Source organism: Scatophagus argus, chromosome 16, assembly GCF_020382885.2.
Source record: "Scatophagus argus isolate fScaArg1 chromosome 16, fScaArg1.pri, whole genome shotgun sequence".
In the NCBI taxonomy this organism is placed as follows: domain Eukaryota; kingdom Metazoa; phylum Chordata; class Actinopteri; family Scatophagidae; genus Scatophagus; species Scatophagus argus.
Window position 1 is genome coordinate 16,563,810 of NC_058508.1, and position 16,655 is coordinate 16,580,464.

Here is a 16,655-nt window from a genome sequence, read left to right on the forward strand (position 1 = left end):
AGTGCTCTCCCAGCCATAAAAACACAAGTGCTGTCTCGCAGCATTGCACAGTCAGTACAGTACATATCCAACCAAGATTATCTATAAAGTGTGCAAAAGTCAGCAGAGGCAAAGATGTAAAGCATCTGTCAACATCACATGGATTTCAAGCATCCTGCCCTGGTGTCCACCCAACCCACAAGCACCAGATCAAAAACACAGCCATGTCCTATCTCTGCAAGCCAGTCTTCTACGTCTGTCTTAGCTACCTTTAATGCAAAAACAAGAACAGGATTGTTATGATGTTTCCACTATCATTCAAATACAAATACATCTGCTGGCCTCACCTCAACAACCACACAATATAAGAATACTGGGTTCTCTGCACACCCCTGATATCCAGTTATACAGAGGAAAGACAAGACAAGACGAGACGAGAGACAACAGACTGAGAAATAAGTGAGTCAGAGAAAAGTAATTTCATATGGCATGTTCTAAAAAGAGAAAAGTAGACAGACAGACAGAGCTTTTCATCATCGGTTCATTCTTCCCACAGGCAGTTGAAAACCAGTATGTCTCATATCTAGGGCCATGGGCATTATAAAACAGCAAAGAGATGTTCCACAAGGCTATTAGATAAAGCACAGAGCATCTTTTGAGCAAACGTACCCACTCAAAACATTAGCTATGTTAGCTGACATAAGCTAAGTTTAGCTCTTGTTCCAGCCGATCTCTGCCAGACAAGCATTAATGTCAGTTAAATGTAACTTTAACCCAGCCGAGAAAACAAACAAACAAAAACAAAACGGAACCAATCCCACCAAAACAATGGCAGAAAATTAAAAAACTAAAAACCAGTGAAACTGAAAAAAAATACTGAAAAAGTATCATCAAAAACTTTTTCAAAAAGAAAAACACACTGAAAAATACACCAAAATCCCAAAAAATCGTAATAATTTTGAATATCTGTATTTTTATGTGTCAGTGGAATTCTTTTCAATATCAATATGTGCTTCAGTGTCATTGCACCTTTTTCAAATACAAGTGTTTCATTGCCACTGTCATCTTTTCAGTTCAAGTTTGGTTTTCAATGACAAATCTTCTGTCACTGTCACTAGCCCCATACAAAATTCTGAATCACTTTATGTGAGGAGTTGGTCAGGAACAAAACTGTAAATATATTTCAGTTTGCTTTCAGGCTGTGTCAGATCAGTATCTTTGATTTCTGTCTGGTTCTTTTTTCATCAGGAAGTTCATGCAATTCTGCACTCTGCTAGTCATTCCATGCATTTTAAGTACACCCATGGTGAATCTTCCAATAGCCGCTCTCTACTCTAATCGACCTCTAGTTTGTTTCATGTATACAAGACAGGAGGAGGCAGAATCTTAAGTATGAATTGATTTTTGAATCAGCATACATTTACTTTTAAACACCTGCAGAACACACTGAGGTTGTGCCATGCAGCAAACAGGCTGCCCTAATTGATTTGAGTAATGAACAAGGACATGCTCTTGGTCTTTCGACTCAAGGTCACATTGCCATCACAGTCTTAAACTGTGTCCTCTGGTCTTTATAAAGGACCAAGTTACCATGAAAGTGCATTTGGGCCGAGGTGAGAAGGTAGCTGCTGTATCTAATGGGTTTATTTAATTCAATTTACAGCCTCAGCTGCTGCATCATATGAGACATACTGGTCACTGTAAGATTGAGGTTTCTTCATGAAAAGAAAGAGAGATTAACCCCTTTTTTGAAAGGGCAGAATACACTCTCATGTCATGCTGGATTTTTGTGCCTAGATAGCTGGATGTATAAATCTGCAGAACTAAATGAATATAGGTTTGTGGTGAAATGGGGCTCTCAGGCTTATTTCATACAAGCCTTCTAATCAGCGTCACGCTGGGGCTACGCTTGCCGGGCTGGGAATCTGTAATAAATGAGGGCTTTGTCAACATGTCCACTGTGGGATGCGGGGAAGCAGCGTCTTTTGATTTCATTGTGTCGGCCGAATGGCACTCCAGCATATTTGTCCAAGCAAATGTTTAGCATTCACTGCTATCTTTTTCATCTATTATGTATTTCTATGGATTGAGAATGGCATTCTGTTTTCACCCTCAGCACACTGTAATAATTAATTCATCCTTAATACTATTATGTTGTCTACACGTCAGACCATATCTGCCTCTTAACACATTGTCTCCAATTAACATTTTTCAAATTTCTGATACAATCTGTAGAATACAAATGGAGCCGTCCCAGCAGCTGCCGGCTCTGTGTTGTCTCAGCTCAGAACATATTGCATTCTCTTAAATTTGTTTTGTAATACACCTAATCTTTACAGGAATAAACATGTACACTCTGCACACTGGGTAAACTCAACACAAGCTTCAGGGATTTTGAAAATTAATGTGCTAAGATAATTAGTTAAGCAACGCCAGAGGAAGGAATTTCACACCTTGAGTTTAATAATATATAGCTTAATTTGCCTTGGTAATGTGCATATGTTTCTTCATGTTATTTCATGGTCCTGGTGTTACACCGTCACATGCGAACAGATGGATCATCACATACTGGCATGGTTACAGTGACTTATTTCCAAACAAATTTATGTATGAGAATGTTTTAGTCCACATCTAACATAATTTTCTCATATATATTATGGCCAAGAGACAGTCAGGTGTGTGTGTGTGTTTAATAGGATGCACTTCCTACCTTATATCATATTTCTCTTGTATCTCCATATATCCTTTTGTAAACTGATGGAGAGATTCCTTGGTCTATACATTTTCAAAGAGGCATCATCATATCAGCATGCATTCTATAAATTCCTCACAAACATCTCAAAATATGAAAATATGTCATTATGAACCACTTCAGGTTGTTTTTTTAAATTGTAAAACCATTTGCTACTTTTATTTTGAGGACCCAGGGTGCTGCTTCTCTCTATCCTGCCAGGTAGTTGATTTCAGATAATTGCCTTCACCTGGTGTCCCAGGTGTAAACCACTTCCTGATTACATGTTCAGAGTGCAAACCAGCAGGCATTTAAGTCCAGAGGGCTTGGATTGAGACATACTGTCTTAAACACTCATCTGCTTCCAAACCAGTGCACTCTAATTGCTCTTCAGCAAGTCAGCAAGTGGTTTCTTTTAAAAAAACATCTTTTCATATTACATTTGTTCATAAATGCAGCCAGAACAATGGCAACAACAACAACAAAAAAAACATGCACACACATTTTTCAGATTTCCTGTGACTTGCCATTCCTCAGTTCACAGAGGAATGTCAGCAGAGGTGCGGTGGCAAATTATTCTGACTTATAATGAGACAGCGGGTTGCACAGACACTTTGACATCAAAGCGGCTGTGCCCCCTGCCCTGGATAAGTGCTAACCCACAGAGTAAGACATGGCTCTTTTCCTCCATGACTCCATTGCTTTTTGTTTCCTGAGTCATTTTTTTAAAAACTTCTGAAAGCTCAAAAACTGAAAAGCACAACAATGTCCACCACGTGTTCTGTCAATTTCTGAAAGTCACCAAAGAAATCGTGCGGTGAAAATCAATGTAATCATCCGGCCTCCCATAGTTTTGACGCAATTACAGAAAAAGACCGTCAGGTCTCGGAGCTATGAGCATGTAAAACAGGGAAAGATCCATCACCACCAACTACTGTACAGTATGCAGTAGAATATCTGGAGGATGTTTAGGGAATAAGAAGCATTGTTTTAACAAAAGTGAGAAACCTGTTTTTCTTTATGAATCCAGGTGTGGTAAATAAAGAAAAGTGCCTCACAGGGCTCACACTGCCTTTGGCATTTGAATGCCATGATAGAACAAGAGAAGACTGATCCTGATTCTATTTTTATTTTTGGAGTATAAATGTGTTGGTAGCCTATGTTTTAAATGTAAATGTCACACAAATAAGCATGTTTGTTTATCAGCTGCTGGCAGCTTATTCATATTGTGCAAAGCATTTGTGTTACATATTTTGTAACAAAGTAACACGGTCAAAAACCTTTTCAAATTTTAATGATCACTTTTTATTTGACATTGTGATGTTATCTGTGAATTCACACACCTTTGGAATGTAGATTTTTGAAAACCATCTTGATGTCTCTCCCCACATCCTTAAAACACGTAAGGTTCCTAAATGTTTAGGAAGATTTCATGTGCAGATTTAGCAAATTTGTTCAAGTCTAATCTCTGCATTTAATTTTTGTCCTTCCAAATGTGCCCTTTAAACAGTTTGGATTTAGGCATGTAAGTTCTTTTCCATTACAATCTAATGAGGGGTTAGTGTAATTTAACTGTTCACTCAAAGGAAAATAAAATAGCCAGTCCATGTCATTGTTACTAACTTTACACAACTGTTTCAGCATAAAAGCAAATATAATTGTAAAGACTCAGTTGACAGATCCAGTAGATACGACCGTTTGGAAATGTGGGGGCTGCATCTGAGGACTGTTGTTTGCATATAGCAACAGCTCTGGAAAAGTACAGCAAGTGAAGTGCCGCACGGTTATTGTGCCTTGAGAGGAAAAGTTGTGGAGCAGATGGTTTGCCGGGTGTGTGCACATTACGGTTGGCATGTGACCAAAAGAACACAAGATCACTGTAAAGTCTTGACAACTGAAAAACTAATCTGGAGGCTTTTTTGTGATCTTCAGGGAAATTTCTTTAGATGTTAGAATTACACTGTATGTTACCTATACACAAAAAAATAAAACCGAAAACACACACGGTGTGTTTTGGCTCCCATTGGCCCCCGTTGCTCACAAATTGAAGACTTTTTTAATGCATTTTTATTCATTTTTTTGGTCACAGATACCCCAAACAATAGGGGGGTTGAGGTGTCCACTCCTCTTCACTGGTTGTCCAAAACAGCTGGATATTGGCAGGAACTGGAATAAACCACCATAAATGTCGATTCAGGGCATCCCAAACGTGCTCGATAGATGACATATCTGTTGAGCATGCTGGACACGCAGGAACTGGGATGTTTTCAGCTTCCAGGAATTGTGTACAGGCCCTTGCAACTAGGGGTCATGCATTATCATGCTGCAACATGTTGGCTGCGGATCAGTGGCACGACAATGGGCCTCGGGATCTCGTCACAGTATCTCTGTGGAGCCCGGCCTCATTCCCAGGTATCAGACTCCTCCTACTTGGCATGTCCCTCTGTGTCTCATGAGACACGCTGGGCTTTAATGTACCTCCACTGCAGAGATATTCATGTCAGTACCAAAAGATCAGAGCACCTGCACAATGCGACATAGTTTACAAAGTTCCAAGAGGGATTTGAGGTTGGAGTTGAGGTCCAGGTTCACCAAATGGGAGTTCACGTCCAGTGTGAAAGAATCACATGATGCCTGACCCTACAACATGTGAGAATAAACAGGTGATGGTGTTGCACCCAGACATGAAGGTGGACTTCTATTTGGCTTCCCCTGTATGAAAGGAGCCTCTGGGCGTGATCTCAGCCTCCTCTATGTCAGTGTTGTGGTTTGTTTGTTTTGCAGCAGGTTCAGTGCCTTAGCTGGCCTCTTTATTACTGCATTCCCTAATGCCTTGATTTAATGCAGTCTCGGAGGTCAGATATTGTGCTGGCAGCCACAGACCACTTCCTTCAACACCGCCCCATTAATAACAGCAAATAAATCAGGGCACGCTGAATTTCCTCACTTGCATATTGGAGCTATTTGGTGAGTGTGATGGGGCATTTTTATTATTCAAGAAGGTATATTGCCAAACATCTGTTTACACCTCAATCGGAAGTCCAAAACATGTGGTACATGTCCAGAATAATTACAGCTACTATTCCCTGTGGATCACTTACATTTGCATTGCATTAGAAATCCTCAGATGGCCTCAAATTGATTTCTGGAAGATTCATAAGACCATGTAATGTTTACTCACTTGGCAAATGCAACAAATTATCCTTTCCCGAAAAAAAAAAAAAAATTCTGGTGATTTCCTGAACCAATGCAGATAACCATGCACACCATATTAAGACGTATGTACACCCCGCTAACATAGTTCATTTAGCCCGATGTGTGTGATTCAGGTTTTGGAGCGGAGCTGTTTGAGATGAAACAAAGAGTAAAATGAGTCACTCATAGCGAGTAGTATGGTGCCAGCAATTCGACTTTGCAGCAGCCTGGTTTCCACACATACGTATCAGATTTCGTTTTATCAACCGGTGATACGGATGTGGTTAGACAGAGGAAATATTATTGTTGTCAGCATGTGTTTATCTTGACTTGACCGTGCATAATAAACTTTGCCCTGCAAGCGCCTTTTGTTTTATTCAAGTGCAAATGTGCCCTCAAAACACTTGTGTGGCTTTTGAGATTAAACTTTGAATTACGCCAGATATGTTCCCTGCTAAATAAATATATAAATGCATAAAGATAAAGGAAAAGCAACATGCATGGGACAGTGGTTCTGTGTTTTCAAAGTCATTTATATTGTTTATGTACCATTAATCTCCCACAGGCTTCTCCCCTTCACTTTTCACATGAAAGCATAAATTGCTTGAGGCTACACTCATGCAAGAACAGCTCACACTGTCCATGCTGTAAGAGAGCAAAACAGGCATCACATTCAACATAACTGTTCCCCAAGAGTAAAAGAATAAATCTTAAAAAATACATAGAACTCCACTATTCATGATTGGAGGAATTTTATTATACATGATTATGGTTTGGTGGATATAAGTTTTGCCTACTGTAGAATATTAATTTCAGTGTGTTCTCTGAGGTAATCAAAGACTCTGCATTAATTACATACACAGACACAGGAATCTTATTAATGGTGATAAACCATAAAAGTTACTGAAGAAACATAATACTAATAGGATCCTTGGAAAATAATTGTGTGTGCAAGCGCTGGCATGAGCCTAGTATCCTCTATAAGGGGGTCCATAATTCTGGGATGATTCATTTCTCAAGAAAACCAAACATGTTGGTCTGCCCAGCTGAATAATCAACATCATTAGCCATTCTATTTTTTCTCCCCTTGCTATTAAAAATGAACAAACCCACTATAGCTGCAAAACTTGGCAGCAGTGACTTGACTTGCGAGGCAGCCAATGAAATGTCTTGGGTGGGGGTGGGCATTCTCTCAGATGTTAAGATGTATGAATAATGCAGAAAGCACCTATTTCAATATTTATCACTATATGTGATATTCTTTATCGCGTGGGGAGAAGCAGGAATGATTACGTGTCATAATTAAATTTCACAATTATTAGCAGCTGATGTTGCTTTGAGTGACAAAAAAAGTGTCCAATTATCAGTTTTCAGTCATTCACTCAAAATAATCCCATTCCGACCGCACAGTCAGCTTAAGTGGATGCTAAGAATACAACTGAGGGAGTGAGAGTGAATGGATCTTATGTTTTCACTTCCATGCTCAGCTAAATTATGCACTGGAGTATTGTTTATCCATCAAACCAGGCCCTGTTTCCAGCAATCCACTCACAAAAAATTCAGACTTAATTGGCAACACCAAAGTAGAAACACAGCAAGTAGATAACTTTTTTCATCTGTCCGTGATGCAAATAATATTTAGAATGAAGGAGGGGGAAAAAAAGCCGAACTAGCTGTCTTTTATGTGTTGTCCCCGCGGTTCTTATGCCAAAATTCACTTTAACCTCTTCACCCCCTGTCCCCCATGGCTCTGGCAGGCATGTCCTTACTTAGAAGGCAGTAGTGAGCAGCGACTGCGGGCGTAAATGAAGAATAGTGAATGACGGTCTGATAATTGGGTCTGCTGCAGCTCTGCGTCTTCTCTCTGATCTGGGGACAGAAAGGGAATGGGAGTCGGGGGAAAACAGGGAGGACGGCAGGGCTTACTCAGCAGAAGAACCCATTTGAAGTAGGGACACACATCAACCTTCTACCTCCTTCTCTTATAATAGCCCTTTAGTACACTCTTAAGTGACTTGCTTAGATATATTGCATGTGGCTTACCTGTTTTTGAAAGTTACTCTTCGGCCGTGCTATCAGCTGCCCTCGCGCAGAGTGCTGTTCACGCTCCATGGGAAGCGGAGGGGGGAGCTGCTAAGTGGTGCACCTTGGCGAGAGCTGTGTTTACCCATGAGCACTCAACACAGTGACACATGCTTTCACTTTGACTAATAAATCATTGAAGGTCTGATGTGCATCGATGGGAATGCAGTGTCAGTTTTGATACTTGATTAGCATTTCTGTCACTTCGCCTTACGTTTAACATAACTCCAGCTGTGCAACTTAATTCTCACTGCCCATGGGCATGACTATGACGAACCATTCCTCAAACTGACAGCCTGCTGTAGCGGCACATCGACAAATGTGCAATTTCACTGAATATTTGAAACAAATAAGATGCATTGCCATGGGTATTTGCATACAACAATTAGAGGCTACAGTGTCATTCTTGCATGCATTTATCCTTGCATTTTTAGCTGTTATCATTTATTTTGTTTTATTCTCTTGTATGCCAAAACACTAAGAAAATTAGCTGTATATCGGCATTTTCTCTCGCTCATAGCAACAATGCTTAGGTGAGTTGTGTTCAGATCGTCACTTGATGCTACAGGGAGCCCAATCTGTGTTAAGAAAACATTTCATGTACCATTTCATTCATCGCGCTGCCCTGACTACACGTTTGTTTTAGTTTATCATGCCATTCTCGGTTAAATATAAACACCATGGCATGCCAAATTCCCTGAAGATCAGTCTGGTACCAGCGACCGCAGCACGTTAAAAGTTGCGTTCACACATCCTGTCTGTTCTTGCGTTTCGATGAACAGTAGCTGAACCTTTTAACCCTGCCTGTATGCTTCACATTCATGCTTTATTTATATACGGTATGACTCACTATTCAAAGCAAGCTGTTTGCATGCCCAGCAATGTGAAAATTGTGGACTGTATGATATTAAATAGCACGCAGTGTGGGGTTCACAAGTCCCATTGGAATATTATGTAAACAGCATGCATCTGCACTGATATGGGAATTTGCATCCAGCTTTAGCGTATGTTAACCTGCGCTCTGTTCAGCCCTCCCGATCTGTCAAACTACCGTTCAAAAACAGTGAAAGGGACAAATCTGCCTGTGACTGACTGAAACTTCAACTGCATGTCTTAATTCAAAGTGTTTGTCTGTGACAATAATAATGATACCCACTGTCTCCTGAGAACATGTAGCATTTAGCTACACCGTCATCATTTTGGAAATATTATTCTGTTATTGCTTATTTTTGCAAATATTTCAGAAGACTTTCAGTCTACGATGTCTGCCATCTGAACAGAATAATCTCTGCTCTCAGCACTGACAAAAAACATTAGAAAATTATCCTAAAACACAACAAATGCCCTCACACTCCACAAAAACACTTAGCGGATAAAATAACACCCTCACATTGTTGACCCTTGTTTTTCGGAGTGACAGTATATCACATTATGTTTTGAAAAACTGATTCATTTAGACATTTTGAAGGATTGGAGTTAATGTAGTTGTGACCTTGGAATTCAACTGCAGTTTAATTGAGGTAAGTGCTTGGGCCACATTTTCATGCACACTGTTAATATGGTAATGAGAGGATATGTTAATATCCACCTTCGTTCTTGTCCTCCTGCATCCCGGCTGTAGTGATACCTGTCTGTGGTAATGCCTGCTGCACCCCTCTTGATAGAGGCCTGCCTGCCCTTTTACTGTTCACAGTAACAATGTCAGGGTAGAGCCAGGTGGGATGCACTTAACCCTTTCTCAGACTGAACTGGTGTCCTCTTTCCTGTTAAAATAAGAGCAATAATATCAGTGTGCATTCATCCATTCAGTAGAGGACTAGAAAGTCAGTTACCATAGACCAAGCACAAACTAAAAAAATAAAAAAAAAGTGCATTACATGTACATTATGTCCTTTCTGTTCATTTAATCTCTTATTTTTGTGACACACTGACACTAGCAGTGCTCCTCTTTACATATGGGAAAAAGAAGAGGAAGCCTGATGAATTTTTAAAAAGATTACCTCAGAGTGTGAAGAGCACTTGGATCACAGCGCTTTGTGAAATTATTCTGAAATATCACGTATTGTTTGACTGTTAAATCTTAATGAACACAGAAACATCAGTAACAAAGGCAAATGTTAGCACACACATTTCTTCATGGTTCTGCATTTGGTTTCTAAATGTTTTGATCAATGCGATTACTTTGATTCGGTATAGTTAGAACTTTACTGGAGCAAAATCCTCTTTTGAAATGGTGAGATGATTAAGGTGTGAAACACTGTTTTCCATGGCAACAGAAGACAAACTTTCTCCCTCTGCTAGCCAGCTAATCAAAATCAGCTCTTGACACGACACAACAGATTAGCAAAAGAATTACCCTTGAATCAAGGAAAGTAATGAGTCTCTCTGCTTGAGACATTATTCAGATGAAGAATGTAACAGTCTGTGATGGAGGGTAAATAGGGCTGCATATGAATGCACAATGTGCTGAAAATCCCAGGAAGCTCTCCTATTGTACTCACCAGAGCAGATACTGACAAGTTTAAATTGCTGTGCAGTTGAATACATTATATATATATATATATATATATATATATATATATATATATATATATATATATATATATATATATATATATCTTAGAGATGAGACATTTATGAGCATTTGGGAGTCAACATGAAGAGCACTTGTCTTAACACTCCAGCCTCAACTGATGCAATATAGGAAATATTTAAAAAAGTATCTCATAATAAATGAGAAACTAAACTCTAAACTCTTTTTTTTTAACTCAAGATATTGAAGTCTTTGTGGGCACAGATAAAAACCAGCAACTTTTGACTGATAGTTTAAACACTGCTGATTGACAATCCTGCAGAAACAAATCCACACATGCTTAGATTATAGCAAGATAAGGTTAGAAAGACTTTCTGGTCAGGTATGTAAGAGACATACCAGTTGAATTTAAATGGCTTGCACTATAGTTTTAGTTTTACAGCAACATTTAATTAAATTCTTCTAATTCATTAATTGATTAAGTTATTAATTACTATAATGTAATTTACTGTACTGTCAATATACAGCATCAATTGAGACAATGTCTCTTAGAAACATGCCAGTTGAATTATTTCATTAACCTATAGTTAGTTACTGTTAAATTTGAAACAGTATCCAAACGTATGACCTGATTAATTAATCATTAGGTTTTGATATCTGTATTCAATATTATTGTTCATGTTTAAAAGCCCTGAAACCCTGTACAAACCACAGTTTTCATGATTAGCAAATAATATATTACAAATTGTGGTGGTGGTTTGGATGGTTTAATCAAGTTTTTTCACATGTAAGTTGTACACTTCACAGCCATTAAATTAAAGCTGCTGGAAAGAAACAAAAACTCCACTTTTATTTAGGGAAAAAATTAACCGCAGCTCATAGGAAAGGGAGACATCAAAAAGGGAAGTCATCTCTTACATAACAGGAAAAAAATGTAATTATTTTTGTTCATGTTTTTGTTTTTAGCACTGCTCATCATCAGCCAGCAGAGCGTGAAGATCTGTACCATTTGAGTGCTGGTTTGGTGGTTTTCTCAGATTCACTTCCAGAGTTGGTCAGAGAATCCTCTGTGGGTCTTGACCCTTGTTTTAAGGTTTATGGCCTACATTGTGTTAAACAAAGTAAAATTTCTTTATCTTCTCTTCTGCGGGTGTCTGAATCAGAAACATAACAGATACAAGAAGAAGTGGTTTTGGATGAAGGAAATGGTGTGTCATGGTGTCCTTTTTGCTGTAGCTTGTTACTGCATCATACCTTAATGTGCAGTTCTTTTGAACATGGGATTGGATCAGAAAGTTAGGATTTTGTAGCACAAGTTATATAAGTATTATTTTTATTGGACTCGGTGAGTTCTGCTCTCCCTCTATCACAAGCACATATTCGTCCACTGTGATTTGCATAAACTATAGAACTGCACACTAAAACACTTCATTTAAATTGTGGCTTTACTCGTGGAGTCCGGCCTCTGAAGTCAGTCAGTCTGAGATGAAAGCGTGATCGCTTTTAAATCTTCTCATCTTTAGAACAAAGAAAACCTCACGCTGCAACACAGAAGTCTGCAGTCTGCAGGTAAATCTGACACTCTTTATATGTAACAGCAGCTCGAGCTGTATAGACTTAACACACATGATTATTACATCATTAATGTGAAGTCCTTCAAGGTTTAAACTGACAGCAATGAGGCAACATCACATAATTAATTAAAATTCATGAAGTAAACATTTCAACATTTTCTGCCAATTAACCACAATGCTGTCAACTGAAAATATTGTCCATGATGAGAAATGGTTTTTTATTCTTCTTAGCTACGGTATATTGCTGTTGACTGTAGCACCAGTAATAGCATTTTAGAGCTTGCAGCTGTACATCTACCCTGCTGCTACAGGCTCTGACAGGTTTAGTGGCACAACTGCATTAACCCAATACTGAAGGAAAAAGCTGAGTCTGCCAGTCCCCATCCCCATTTTTACAGGGTGATCGGACAAAGCCTCACACTTCGATCTGCTGAGAAAGTTGTGTCGGAAAATCTTAACTGCCTCTGACTGCTTGCTTTGAAGACAACAAAAGACGAGCTAACATACTCGGGTTAAAACATGTTTGATGCTCCTGTAAGAAAACAGTAATTCCCAGCTAGTTTTCATCACATTATAATTAGTGCAAATTCAATCATTTCATGGCTGGATTAGCATCTGTTATCACATTCATTAGTGAAGGTGGAAGACAAATATTTGTTAAGTCAAGTCAGATCAGGATTTACATCTTTGAAAAATGCGCTGAGTGTTTGTTTGATGTTGTATTGTCACTTTCAATGTTAACCATTGGAGTTTTTTGCACAATTGAGAACCTCAGTTTATATTTTTTGGCACATAATGATATTAATGCATTTTAAGTAAGAAACAGGTCAGCCCACCCTGCTCTAAAATGTTGCTTACTTCTCTCTTATTTTAACATGTAAAACAAAAATCTGGCTCATGGTATCATGTGGTTAAAGGCTGAAAACCTTTGAGGAAACCACTCCACAGAGGTTTGGTCACTGGTGTCACTCGACGCAAAGCCAAAAACTGAAGGAAAGAAAAATCACCTTCCTTCATCTTCACACTCTGGAGTATAATCATTTTAAATGGAGTATTATTTCATTATTGTACAATTTATTTCTGAGGACGCCACAGCTTTAGAGTTGCAATGCCAATTTGGTCACTTTTAAGGTCATATATTTGGAGTAAGTGTTACTCAAAGTCTGTGTAATTATATTGTTGAAAAGCCAATTAAATTCCTTGTTAGAGGCTGAGGTATTCCCTTATTTACCTTCTCTCTGTGGACTTTCTGCGCTGTTGTCATTCCTTCAAGCTTTTCAAGAGTACACCCCTTTGCAACACACACACACACACACACACACACACTCACACCATTGCCGCATGTGCTCTTGTCATGCTGGTTTAATAAGAGATAGCATGGTATTAGAGAAAAGACAATACTGGGTGTTTGCACTCCCCCATACTGGGGTAATGGCCTGGGGAAGCTGATTAAATACCATGGGAGCCTCTGTCCAACCAGCTTAATCTGGACAATACAGTATGTGGGGGAGCACTATTCCATAGTGTTCACACCCGCCTATACGAAAGAATGAAATTAGCCACACATCCCACGTGCTCAAGTCTTGTTTTTCTCTGAAATTTCTTTACGTGTTTTCTGTCACACAGTAATTATATCAATCGCGAAGAGCTTTTGTGTTTGCACTTTGTGTTATTTAGAGAAGCACAGCCAATAAACACCTAAAACTACAGGAAAAATTTCTCCAAATGTGTCACCTACAGTAGTATCAGCACTGAAAATCCAGTCCCCAGGTGGAACTGTGAGAAAGTGGGAGGGGGTGTGTGGATCTGAAAATAAATCCCCCTGGCAGACTGAACAAATGTGAAGGGCTCTCCCAATGTATGTGACTTTTATTGTGAGAGTGTGTGACAGATGACTTTTATTTGTCTAGCTGTTCAGCACTGAAGTTGGTGATTAATAGATATTTAAAGCAAGTGGAAAAGACTGTTGTATAACCAACTGTATTATAAGGCATAACTGGTATTCTAACATGAGAAGCTGTAAGTGCAGCAGCAGCAGAAGAAGAAGACAGCAGTTTTTTAAAAGTTCTTTCCAGCTAAGACATAACATGCACCAAACTTATAAAAAATACTTTCAAAATAAAAAAAAAAATTCTTGTAACGTGTGGATGTTTGGTGTGGAAGAACTTGACAGGTACACTTTGGATGGGGTTAAGGTCATGAACCAGGTTCCAGGCCATGAACTGGAACAGAGATTGTGAGCCAGGACTTTCGGTCCAACAAAAGCGTCTGACCTCATAAACGCTCTACTGCATGAATGCGCAAAAATTCCCACAGAAACACTCCAACATCTTGTGGAAAGCCTTCCCAGAAGAGCGGAAGCTGTTGTGGCTGCAAAGCTGTCTGTGTATGTAGAATGTGTTGTCATTAAAGTCCCTGTTGGTGTAATGGCCTGGTGTTCCAATTCTTTTGTCTAAATAGTGTAGTTCGAGGTTAAATTGAAGAGATACATTTTTAGCTTTCTTTCAAAAATAACCTGTGAGCTGGCTTCCCAGGCAGCTACAGACAGTGTGTTCCATAGCTTTGCGCCGTAATCGACAAATGATGATTTCGCCCTGATTTTCTTAGGGCTGTCCAATAAACCTGGAGCAGAGCCAAGTTGCTTGGTCCTGACCTCTGAAGGCTTTGCACATGAGGAGGTTGGCCTTAAAATCAATTGTAAATGTTACGGGAAGTCAGTACAGGGCAACCAAAACCAGACTGATGTCTTCTCTCCTCTTGACATCAGAGGCACAAACAGGCTCCTGCACTGGATTTCATTATATTCAAAGCTACTGCTGTTATTGCGTCCACTCCTGTATACCGTTAGAGCTACACTGTTCCATTTGCCTGGCTTTAGTCAAGAACAACCACACCACATATGTGTTGCCACAATGACCCGAGGGGTTCTCTGAAGATGCCACAGTGCATGGCCTGCGATGCTATAGAAAGAGCTAGAAAGCTGCTGCTGATCCTTTCGCATTTCAGTGCACTCAGCATGTTGGGCCCATAATGCCTTGAGTGCTTGCCTGAGCTACATGGCATCACTCAGCTCAGCCACTCTCCAATTCTACTTTCTCCTCCGATGTCCAGGGTAACAAGAACAGAATAACTGGAAGTAAAAAAAAAAAAAAAAATGAAAAAAAAGGAGGAGGAATAAGAATTTGGGAGGGGCAGATGGAGGAGTGGGGCTCGGGCAAAAGCTCGCCCGGGGCAGAGCACACCAGAGAGCTCTTTCTGGTACACACTAATCTGGCCACCCACTAGTTGTGACCTATGCATTCCCTGTGTGAGCCGCGTACTCCGGGACAAGCCCACCCTTCCATCACTGTCACACGCTGCACTAATGAGTGCCAGAGGGCGCGAGGTCAATGACTAAGCTGATTTGCCTGCTGATAAGTGATCGCCGGGAGGTGGAGAAACTGAAAAGAAGTCTTCTCTGAATTTGTCTGACCGATTCACTGTGTCTGTTCCCTTAAGAAATAAAAGAGAAGAAGAAAAATTTTCCATATTCTCCACAATGAGACATCCAGGGAAAATACTAAGTAAATAAAGCACTACCACGATCATGCTTTCATTATTTTAAGAAACATGATGATACCATTGGTGTAATTACACCCAAGGATGTTATTTTATCCTTAAAGTGTTTGGTACATTAGAAACCCAACTCTTTATCATTCTCCTTACATGAGTCTTTGTTATTCCTAATGGCAGAATAAGTGATTTGAGGGTAAAATTGCCCCTCAGCGACTTCAGCATGCCATTCATAGGTAAGTGATAACAGCCCCCAAAACTAATTTACATGTGATTATGCAGCTGTTACTGTAGAAAAGAGAGCATAGCTATAATTGTCCAACTTTTAGCATGTAATTACATAGCAATTTGCTTTCTGTAATCTGAGATGCTATAGTGAGAACTGTGTGGCAGAATTAATTAAAGAAAGCAGTGTGTTGTCTTGATACGCACCTTTGTTCACAACTCACCACTTCTCACATTTGTCTTTTTAATGAAGTGTGTTTTTCACCTTCATGTAACACCAAGATAGCTGTTAAGGGACACAGGTATGACTTGTAGCTCTGCTTTTATGATGTATTGGACTCTACATTTTGTCAGAGGCAACATCTGACGCTGAAGTGGATAAAAGGAGGGGGGGAAACTGGAGTAATTATCCTATACCTTCTAGCGCTGAAAAGGGTTTTTCTTGTTGCTTTCAATAGATAGATCTTTATCATCATGTTTCCAGCTTATCTTGCTCTCTTTTAACTTCACCATAAGCAGCATCAAGCTGTTGATGACTTTAATCTTCCTAAAATGAGGTGCAAAGAGAAAGATGGAGCCTGGAGTATATGAAATGTATAGGACTGCAGTCCACGAGCAGAGAATCTTAGCTTTGTGATCATTGATACACAATTTATGCCTTTATTTTGGCAAGACATTGGATATTGGCAGTTCTCAGGAAGACTGGCAGTAGTCGTAATCAATCAGGTCATCTGGTGTCAAGGGGAGACGGCCGAACTCAGAGGCTGTCTGTCCATCAGGGAGC